This window comes from Mustelus asterias, unplaced genomic scaffold, assembly GCF_964213995.1.
Source record: "Mustelus asterias unplaced genomic scaffold, sMusAst1.hap1.1 HAP1_SCAFFOLD_710, whole genome shotgun sequence".
NCBI classification, from domain to species: domain Eukaryota; kingdom Metazoa; phylum Chordata; class Chondrichthyes; order Carcharhiniformes; family Triakidae; genus Mustelus; species Mustelus asterias.
The window spans coordinates 125,181-136,560 of NW_027590659.1; positions in this window are offsets into that span (position 1 = coordinate 125,181).

The following is an 11,380-nucleotide window of genomic DNA, read 5'->3' on the forward strand; positions in this document are numbered from 1 at the left end:
CCAACACGTCATGAAAGCCCAACCCTTTCAACCTTTCCCCTGGCCTGAGGTGTGGTAAATCACCGCCAGTGAGTTCTCCCCCTCAAAGGGGAGAGCAGCAGATCGTCATCTGGGACTGTGGTCACTTTCCCTTTACCGATGTTCAACTTTATTTCCCTTCCTCAATTTCTGCTCATCTCCAAGAGACTCGAGCGAAATTCACCCAATCTTTCAACACCAATATTACACACACAATACTGGAGCAATTGGACATTTCACACAACACCCAATAGCTGGTAACAAGACCAAACAAAAACTGTTCCAAACAAGAGTGGTGGCACCAGCTGACCCACACAAATATATAACTTGAAAGGAATATTCGTCTATCCATCCAGCTGACTCTCTTTCTCTGTCTATCTAACAGAGAGATTTTTCAGTGCAGTAACAACTGAAACAGGGTAGAATGTAGGAATAAGAAAGACAGGAACTTGTGTAAAATAAAACTGAGACACAGGTGAGTTGAGTAATGAATGAAACAAGGCCGAACACAGCAGTATCTCCGATGATGCTGAATGTAAGAGAAACAGATCAAATCTATTCCTGGGGAAGTGCAGCAACAGCTTAGAAATTGTCGGGTGTGGTGTAGATAGAGGCATGGCTGCGTGCGTTAATAACTGTGACTTCACTGAGTGCATTGGAAACAGTGACATAGTTGAGTGAAGCAATAACTAAGTAAAGACCAATTGTAGTATATACAGAGGGATGGCCCCATGCATTAAGAAGAGAAACTGTATCTAGTTTATAGGGGTGGCGCAGTGGTTAGCACTGCAGCCTCTCAGCGCCAGGGACCCGGGTTCGATTCCCGACTTGTGTCACTGTCTGTGTGGAGTCTGTATGTTCTCCCCGTGTCTGGGTTTCCTCCGAGTGCTCTGGTTTCCTCCCACAGTCTGAAAGACATGCTGTTCGGTGGATTGGCCGTGCTAAATTCTACCTCAGTGAAGCCGAACGGCGCCGGAGTGTGGCAACTAGGGGATTTTCACAGCAACTTCATTGCAGTGTTAATGTAAGCCTACTTGTGACACTAATAAATAACATTGAAACTGTATAAAGTGTTATATACACAGATACAGTGCTGAGGTAAAGAGAAATGGAGACATGTTCCACATTCATTACCCAGACATGGTCTAGTTTATTTTTTATAAAGAGTGACATGGTTAAATGCAGTGATAATTTAAGCAGGTCCCCTCCCTAACAGCACTGTTGGTGTACCTACACCACATAGACAGCAGCGGGTTCAAGACGGCAGCTCATCACCACCTTCTCCAGGGCAACTAGGAATGGGCAATAAATGCTGACCTAGCCAGTGACACCCACATCACAAGAATCAATAAATATTCATCTAACCCAGCACATTGTCCAATGAAATATCAATCCATACATGGTATTAATACAGTGAGAACTCAAAAAGGGTTGATTGTAGTGTCCACAGCAGCATGGTGTAATGTAGTATTCACTGAGACAACTGAGCGTATAAACAGCGACTGGGTTGAGTGCAGTGATAACTGGGAAAGGAGCGAATGTCCGGGATTCTCCAGCTGTTCACTCGTGGGGAATTCTCTGCTCTCGTTCCCCTGCCTCTGGTTTCCTGCTAGCGTGAGGTGACTTCAATGGGAAATCCCATTGACAGCGACAGGACCAAAAACTCCCTCTGCTAGTGAACGGTGTGTCACCTCTCACTGCCCAGAAAGCTGCTGAGGGGAGACTGGAGGATCCCAGAAACTATGTTAAAAATAGCCATATTGGCAACAGCAGGAAAATATTACATCCCAAACTCAGTAATATTCACAATGATATTCTCCAATCAGCTGAAGGGCAGAGATTACTGATACAAGACCCAGATTGTAATAACAGAGGGAGGTTTAGGGCAGAGATTACTGATACCAGGCCCAGACTGTAATAACTGAGAGAGGTTTCGGGCAGAGTTTGCTGAATTAAGGCCCAGATTGTAATAACTGAGAGAGGTTTAGGGCAGAGTTTGCTGAATTAAGGCCCAGATTGTAATAACTGAGAGAGGTTTAGGGCAGAGTTTACTGATACCAGGCCCAGATTGTAATAACTGAGAGTGGTTTAGGGCAGAGATTACTGATACAAAGCCCAGATTGTAATGATTGAGAGAGGTTTAGGGCAGAGATTACTGATACCAGGCCCAGATTGTAATAACAGAGAGGTTTAGGGCAAAGTTTGCTGAATCAAGGCCCAGATTGTAATAACTGAGAGAGTTGTAGGGCAGAGATTACTGACACAGTGCCCATATTGTAATAACTGAGAGAGGTTTCAGGCAGAGATTACTGATACAAGTCCCAGATTGTAATAACTGAGAGAGGTTTAAGGCAGAGATTACTGATACAACGCCCAGATTGTAATAACTGAGAGAGGTTTCGGTCAGAGATTACTGATACCAGGCCCAGATTGTAATAACTGAGAGAGGTTTCGGGCAGAGTTTACTGATACAAGGCCCAGATTGTAATAACTGAGAGAGGTTTAGGGCAGAGATTACTGATACAAAGCCCAGATTGTAATAACTGAGAGAGGTTTCGGGCAGAGTTTACTGATATAAGTCCCAGGTTGTAATAACTGAGAGATGTTTAGGGCAGAGTTTACTGATACAAGGCCCATATTGTAATAACCGAGAGAGGTTTCGGGCAGAGTTTACTGATACAAGGCCCAGATTGTAATCACTGAGAGAGGTTTAGGGCAGAGTTTACTGATACAAAGCCCAGATTGTAATAACTGAGAGAGGTTTATGGCAGAGATTACTGATACAAGGCCCAGATTGTAATAACTGAGAGAGGTTTCGGGCAGAGATTACTGATACAAGGCCCAGATTGTAATAACTGAGAGAGGTTTCGGGCTAAGTTTACTGATACAAAACCCAGATTGTAATAACTGAGAGAGGGTTAGGGCAGAGATTACTGATACAAAGCCCAGATTGTAATAACTGAGAGAGGTTTCAGGCAGAGTTTACTGATACAAGGCCCAGATTGTAATAACTGAGAGAGGTTTCGGGCAGAGTTTACTGATACAAGGCCCAGGTTGTAATAGCTGAGAGAGGTTTCGGGCAGAGATGACTGATACAAGGCCCAGATTGTAATAACTGAGAGAGGTTTCGGGCAGAGTTTACTGATACCAGGCCCAGATTGTAATAACTGAGAGAGGTTTCAGGCAGAGATTACTGATACAAGGCCCAGATTGTAATAACTGAGTGAGGTTTCGGACAGAGTTTACTGATACAAGGCCCAGATTGTAATAACTGAGAGAGGTTTCGGGCAGAGTTTACTGATACAAGGCCCAGATTGTAATAACTGAGAGAGGTTTCGGGCAGAGTTTACTGATACAAGGCCCAGATTGTAATAACTGAGAGAGGTTTCGGGCAGAGATTACTGATACAAGGCCCAGATTGTAATAACTGAGAGAGGTTTCGGGCAGAGTTTACGGATACATGATCCCGGCAGGATTTACTGTTCGATAATCCAGCTGTTTGGCCCCGTTATGAGCACACCTTCCATGGCCATCAAGTCCGGAAGTCGGCCTTGAACCCTTGAAGAATGAGAGGCGATCCCATTGAAACAGACTTAAAATTCGTACAGGGTGTGACAGGGTGGATGTAGATTGGATGTTTCCCCTGGCTGGTGAGACTAGAACCAGGGGACACAATCTCAGAATCAGGGGCAGACCATTGAAGACTGAGGTGAGGAGGAATTTCTTCACTCAGAGGGTGGTGAATCTTTGGAATTTTCTATTCCAGGGGGATGTGGAAGCCCAATCATTCAGCATGTTCAAGACGCAAATCGATTGTGTGAAATAAAATAGGAATCTGTGTGTGTTTGTGTGTGTGTGTGTGTGTGTGTGTCTGTGTGTGTTTGTGTGTGTGTCTGTTTGTGTGTGTGTGTGTGCATGCGTGTGTGTGTGTGCGTGGACATGTTTCCGTGTGTGTTTATTACTGTGTGTGTCTGAGTGTTACTGGGTGAGAATATCTGTTTCTGTGTGTTTTCATGGAATCCTAGACTCCTACAGTGCAGAAGGAGGCCATTTGGCCCATTGAGTCTGCACCGACCACAATCCCACCCAGGCCCTATCCCCATTACCCCATGCATTTACCCAAGCTAGTCTCCCTGACGCGGAGGGACAATTTAGCACGGCCAATGCACCCGAACCAGAACGTCTTTCAGACTGTAGGAGGAAACCGGGGCACCCGGAGGAAACCCACGCAGACACGGGGAGAACATGCAAACTCCGCACAGACAGTGACCCAAGCCGGGAACCGAACCCGACTCCCTGGCACTGTGAGGCAGCAGTGCTAACTGTGTGTTTGATGCGTGTGGTTGTGTTTGTGTGTGTGTGCGTTTATTGTTTGTGTGCGTGTTTTGTGTGTGTGCTTTTTGTGCGTGTTTTATGTGTGCTTGTGTGTGTGTGTTTTGTGTGTGTGCGTGCTTTGTGTGTGTTGGTGTGTGCGTGTTTTGTGTGTGTTGGTGTGTGCGTGTTTTGTGTGTGTTGGTGTGTGCGTGTTTTGTGTGTGTTGGTGTGTGCGTGTTTTGTGTGTGTTGGTGTGTGCATGCTTTGTGTGTGTGCGTGTTTTGTGTGTGTTGGTGTGTGTGTTTTGTGTGTGTTGGTGTGCGTGTTTTGTGTGCGTACGTGCACCATGATCTGTTTGAATGCTGGCGCTGGATCGATGGGCCAAATGGCCTACACCTGCTCCTATTTTCCTTTGAGATTTAAATACATTGACACACATGCACGCTGACACACACACACAGAAAGATATACACAGTGTGGACATATTTATTGACCACTTAATGTGACTGAATGCTACACATCCCAGTTTACCAAAGACACACAATATTCAGCAGCATTGTAAACAGCGCAGCTGAAAACATCAAATTGGGGATTTGGTTTGAAAAAGGGTCAAAGCCTCTCTTGCTAAAGGCTGTTTGTCTATATTGTGCTGACAGTGATACACTGCCATCCTCTGCTGCCTGCTGGACATTGCTCCAGCCGCAGAGAGAGTGAAGTAGATCAGAAACTCACTGGGAGAGAATGCAGCTTCACACAGTATCCATCCAAAATGACAGGAGCATCAGCAACACACACAAGCTCCGTGTGGAGACTGAGAGGGGCTCAGTGTGGAACACAAACCTTCACACTAAACGTGGAAGGACATTGATAAAGAGTTTAAAACAAAACTTCAGCAAATGTTTTGAAACATTTTGGTCCGTGGAAAAGTGCAGTGTGTAAAAAGCTGAAGATGTTTCCATTTCACATCTTCCTGCTTTGGGGAAATGGGAGTTATCTTTGCATTTACAAGGATATGGGGAGGAAGGTGTTTGAATGGACATTCAGCTTTTTGGGTGATTAAAGTGTCAATTTGTTTCCAGAAGCTGTTTACAGTGATTGTCCCGAGAGATTGTATTGTTTCAGTGATGTCGACGTCTCCAATACTTCAGACAGAGGAAGGAAGCAATATACAAAAGGAAAGATTGGGGGAATCACTACATTGAAGGTGTGAGGCCTCATCACTCTCTGTCTGGTTTTGTTCTGAAATCTTTACATTTTTAAACACTGAAACCTCTTGCCCTTGTTGGGAATATCACTGCGGTTTGAGAAAAGCAAACACTGATCCCACACTAAACACCCCCCCAACACAGGACTGAGCAGAGAGTGTGAAATGTGACTGGTGTCAGAGTGGATTGTCAAACTGACAGAAGGGATTTGAAAAATCTCTAAATGATTCATTGATTAAAAACTCTAACATTAATGTCCCGCATCATAAACATCTGCTTCATTATTGTATCTTTCTTTTACAGATCAAGTGATGGGTTGAATTTTGGACGGTGTAGATTTCCCTCAGCTGATTATTAAGATTCCTGATTGACACAAATACAATATCTGCTGTCGGTGACTCCAACAGTGAAATTCTCTCAGTTTATCATTCTGAATCTGTCACTGAGACAATTGTGGGCGGTAGTTCAGTTTTCAGTGTGAAATGTATACGGTAACTTTTGTTGTAATGTAATTGTAGTTAATAGTTTTCCTGTAGTTTAAATCTCAGGTATAAATTAATAACTTTTCTCGTTCCTTGTTCACAATTGTTCATTTCCCGTGATGTTGAGCTCTGGTTTTCTCTTTCTGGTGTCTGGTACAGCTGTACAGATATTGGGCAGTTCAGAGCGGGGGGGTTCTGATCTCATTGTGAAGCTCAAAGGTCAGATTCACTTTTGTTAACTTTAAAATCAATTTTCCTGTCAAATATTCTCTGAATTTAATAAATATTGAATGGAAAATAAAATCTGACTTTGCCAAACTCTCTTTCTGTATTTCTCTGTTGGTGTGTTTATGTGTGTGTCTCTCTGTCTCTATCTCTCTGTGTATCTGTGCGTCTCTCTGTGTATCTGTGCGTCTCTCTGTGTCTCTATCTCTCTGTGTATCTGTGTGTCTCTCTGTTTCGATCTCACTGTGTATCTGTGTGTCTCTCTGTCTCTATCTCTCTGTGTATCTGTGTGTCTCTCTGTGTCTCTATCTCTCTGTGTGTCTGTGTGTCTCTCTGTTTCTATCTCTCTGTGTATCTGTGTGTCTCTCTGTGTCTCTATCTCTCTGTGTCTCTATCTGTCTGTGTGTCTCTCTGTCTCTATCTCTCTGTGTATCTGTGTGTCTCTCTGTGTCTCTATCTCTCTGTGTGTCTCTCTGTTTCCATCTCTCTGTGTATCTGTGTGTCTCTCTGTGTCTCTATCTCTCTGTGTCTCTATCTCTCTATGTATCTGTCTCTGTATTTCTCTGTATCTGTGTCTCTCTCTGTATATTTGTATATTTCACTCTGTCTCTGTGTTTGTGTCTCTCTCTTTGTTTCTCTCTGTCTCTATTTCTCTGTATCTGTGTGTCTCTCTGTCTCTGTACTTCTCTGGATCTGTGTCTCTCTCTCTGCCTCTGTGTGTATATCTCTCTATGTATCTGTGTGTGTCTCTCTGTCTCTGCATTTCTCTGTATCTGTCTCTGTCTCTGTGTTTCTCTGTCTCTGTGTGTCTCGATGCTAAGGGCCTAGTATTTCAGGCTCTGACCTGAACCCACAATCTCTCTGACTCTGAGCGAAGATTACTACATTGAAGGTGTGAGGCCTCATCACTTTCTGTCTGGTTTAGTTTTGTAATCTTTACATGTTTAAACACTGAAACCTCGTGCCCTTGTTGAGAATATCACTGCGGTTTGAGAAAAGCAGACACTGATCCCGCACTAAACACCCCCCCCAACACAGGACTGAGCAGAGTGTGTGAAATGTGACTGGTGCGAATGTGGATTGTCTTTTAAAAGTGGGTAAGAAACACTTCATTTTCAAATCTTTACCCTGCTTCTGGAGCGTCTCAGATTCCACCTAATCTGCACATCTTTGGACTGTGGAAGGAAACCGGGGCACCCGGAGGGAACCCACGCAGACACAGGGAGAATGTGCATACTCAACTCCCAACCGAGAATTGAACCCGGGTTCCTGGTGCTGTGAGGCAGCAGTGCTAAACACTGTCCACCATGTAGCCGTATCCCATGTATTGGGACACGGTGAAAAGTATTGTTTCTTGCACGCTACACAGACAAAACATACCATTCATAGAGTCCATTTGGGAGAAGAAGAGAGGGTGCAGAATACAGTGTTGCAGTTACCGATAGGGTATAGAGAAAGATCAGCTTAATGTCTGGTAGGTCCACTCAAAAATTAACATTCTGACCAAACACTAAAGCTTTCCACAAAACAAGGCTCACAAATTCAACACCACTTTCCTTTGTCCGCTCTCCCATCATGCTGTGCGCGGAGTCTCTGATCGATGCTAAGGGCCTAGTATTTGAGGCTCTGAGCTGAACCCACAATCTGTCTGATTCTGAGGGAAGATTACTGCCACTCAGATACAGCTGGCTGCAATATCCCCTTGAAATATATCTGTTGTGTACAGAGTCACATGTTTTTTTTCCCCTGTGTCTGCTGTCCTCAAAGAACTATTGAATAATCTAAACATCCGCATTAATGATCACAGAACAAGGCCAACATGGGGGAATCGAGTATCAGGTTTAAAAGTTTATTTATTAGTGTCACAAGTAGGGTTACATTAACACTGCAATGAAGTTACTGTGGAAAATCCGTAGTCGCCATGCTCTGGCGCCTGTTTGGGCAACTTGGGGAGAATTTAGCATGGCTGATACACCTAACCAGCGCGTCTTTCGAACTGTGGGAGGAAACCGCAGCACCCGGTGGAAACCCACGCAGACACGGGGAGAATGTACAAACTCCACACTGACAGTGACCCAAGCCAGGAATCAAACCCGGGTCCCTGGCGCTGTGAGGCAGCAGCGTTAACCACTGTGCTGCCCCTCATCGAAACATTGTGCAGTTGTGGAATGCACAGGATAGGAGGGATGTGATAGCACTGGAAAAGGTGCAGAGGAGATTCACCAGGATGTTGCCTGGCCTGGAGAGTTTTAGTTCATAGAATCATAGAATCCCTACAGTCCAGAATGAGGCCATTCGACCCATCAAATCTGCACGGACTCTTACCCAGGCTTACCCCGTAACCCCACGTATTTTCCCGCTAATCCCCCTAACCTATACATCGTGGGACCCTCAGGGCAATTTTGCATGGACAATGCACCCGGGGGAAACCCACGCAGACACAGGGAGAATGTGCAAACTCCACACAGACAGTAACCCGAGGCCGGAATTGAACCCGGGTCCCTGGCGCTGTGAGGCAGCAGTGCTAACCACTGTGCTACCGTGCCGCCACTCGAACTGAAGAGAGATTTTATAGACTGAGGGTGTGATCGTACCACCTGTTGACGCCACACTCCCGCTCAGCGAGGTCGGAGAATCTGGTGACCAGCCAAATCTCCTTTCACTGCAGTGGGATGGGAAAATCCTGCTGGCCTGAACAGTGATAAGATTCCACCCTGGGGTTGTTTTCCGTGGAGCAGAGGAGGCTGAGGGGGAACATGATGGAGATGGATAAGATTATGAGGGACATCGATAGAGTAGACGGGAAGAAAGCTTTCCCCTTGGTGGTGGGATCAATGACCAGGGGGTATAGATTTAGGGTAAGGGGCAGGAGGTTTACAGGGGATGTGAGGAAAACCTTTTTCACCCAGAGGGTGGTGGGAGTCTGGAACTCTCTGCCTGAAAGGGTGGTGGAGGCAGAGACCCTCAGAACGTTTATGAAGTGCTTAGCTATGCATTTGCAATGCCAAGGCTTACCAGGCCGTGAGCCAAGTTGGGTGATTTGTCTTTGACCGGCACAGATGCAATGGGCCGAAGGGCCTTTTCTGTTCTCTAGACCTCCATTGCTAAAACACAACCTCACTGACCCAGCTTCTGGTCATCCATCCAAATCTCTCCCTCCGCAGCTCGGGGACAAATACTGCCGCGCAATCTTCCTTTGAAGTGGCTTTGGACATTTCATTCTCCGTGAGGTCTTGTCCGGATAGTGGCTGCTGTTGTTGTGTTTGTCTCAGTGTCAGCTCAGCAACATGGACAACATGTTAGAAATGGCCGTCTCCCAGTGAGTGTGAGGACAGGGCAGGCTTTGAGCAAGGCCTGGGCCGCTCCCTGAAGGACACAGGGCCACCATTGTGCTTTTTGCTGACAAACAGAAAGCTTTCACCCCTCTCTCTCTCTCTCTCTCGTGTCTCATCTCACTCACATTCTGCCTCTTCCATTCACTCTGTGCTGCTTTCTGGAGGAGGCTGCCAGCTTTATCCGCCACAGAGCATCTGCCAACAAGAACATCAGATGAAACCTTCCATTCCCCAAGTCCCTCTTTCCTCTCTGCTCCTCCCTGGGATGGGAAGCTGATGGGAAAAGATTTGCAGGGCTCCAGGGACAAGGTGGAGCAGTGGGACTGGCTCGATTGCTCTAGCAGAGAGTCGACACCAGCTGAATGGGCTGAATGGCCTCCTTCATTCTGTGGCTATTCTATGGTTGACACACAATAGATAGTCAATATCTTTTCCCAAAGGTAGGGGAGTCTAAAACTCGAGGGCATGGGTTTAAGGTGAGAGGGGAGACATACAAAAGTGTCCAGAGGGGCAATCTTTTCACACAGAGAGTGATGAGCGTCTGGAACAAGCTGCCAGAGGTAGTAGTAGAGATGGACACAATTTTATCTTTTAAAAAGCATTTAGACAGTTACATGGGTAAGATAGATAGAGAGGGATATGGGTCAAATGTGGGGAATTGGGACCAGCTTAGGGGTTAAAAGAAAAAGGGCAGCATGACACGTTGGGCCAAAGGGCCTGTTTCCATGCAGTAAACATCTGTGACACTATGACAACTTGTCATTTGGGTCTCAACTTCAAGTTTCTAGGTGTCCAGATCACCAACAACCTGTCCTGGTCCCCCCATGCTGACACTATAATTGAGAAAGCCCACCAACACGTCTACTTTCTCAGGAGGCTGAGGAAATTTGGCATGTCAGCTACGACTCTCACCAACTTCTACAGATGCACCATAGAAAGCATCCTTTCTGTATCACGGCTTGGTATGGTTTCTGCTCTGTCCAAGACTGCAAGAAATTACAAAAGGTCGTGAATGTAGCCCCGTCCATCACGCAGACTAGCCTCCCATTCATTGACTCTGTCTACACTTCCCGCGGCCTTAGAAAAGCAGCCAGCATAATTAAGGACCTCATGCACACATTCTCTCTTCCACCTTCTTCCGTCAGGAAAAAGGTACAAAGTCTGAGATCACGTACCAACCGACTCAAGAACTTCCCTGCTGCCCTCAGACTTGTGAATGGACCTGCTACATATTAGATTTATCTTTCTCTACACCCTACCTATGACTGCAACACTACATTCTGCACCCTCTCTTTTACTTCTCCCCGATGTACTCTATGAACGGTATGTTTTGTCTGTACAGCATACAAGAAACAATACTTTTCACTGTATCCCAATACATGCGACAGTAATAAATCAAATCAAATCAAAATCCTCCCAATTCTTTCCTCCACGATAGGTCGCAGCATTTAAAGAACACGCCCAGGGCCCAGTGCTGTGTCTGAGGGTATCTGACTGCAGTAAGGTGAGTGATACAGGAGGGTCTCACTGTCTGAGGGAGGTGAGTCTTAGCCGGGGGGGGGGCGTGAGTGACCCAGGTTAATCTGACACTCCAGGGACAGTTGGAATGGAGCTTTCCCCCGGGCTGTCCCCTCCCCGTGTCTGCGTGGGTTTCCTCCGGGTGCTCCGGTTTCCTCCCACAGTCTGAAAGATGTGCTGGTTAGGGTGCATTGGCCGTGCTAAATTCTCCCTCAGTGTAACCCGAACAGGCGCCGGAGTGTGGGCGACTAGGGGATTCTCACAGTAACTTCATTGTAGTGTT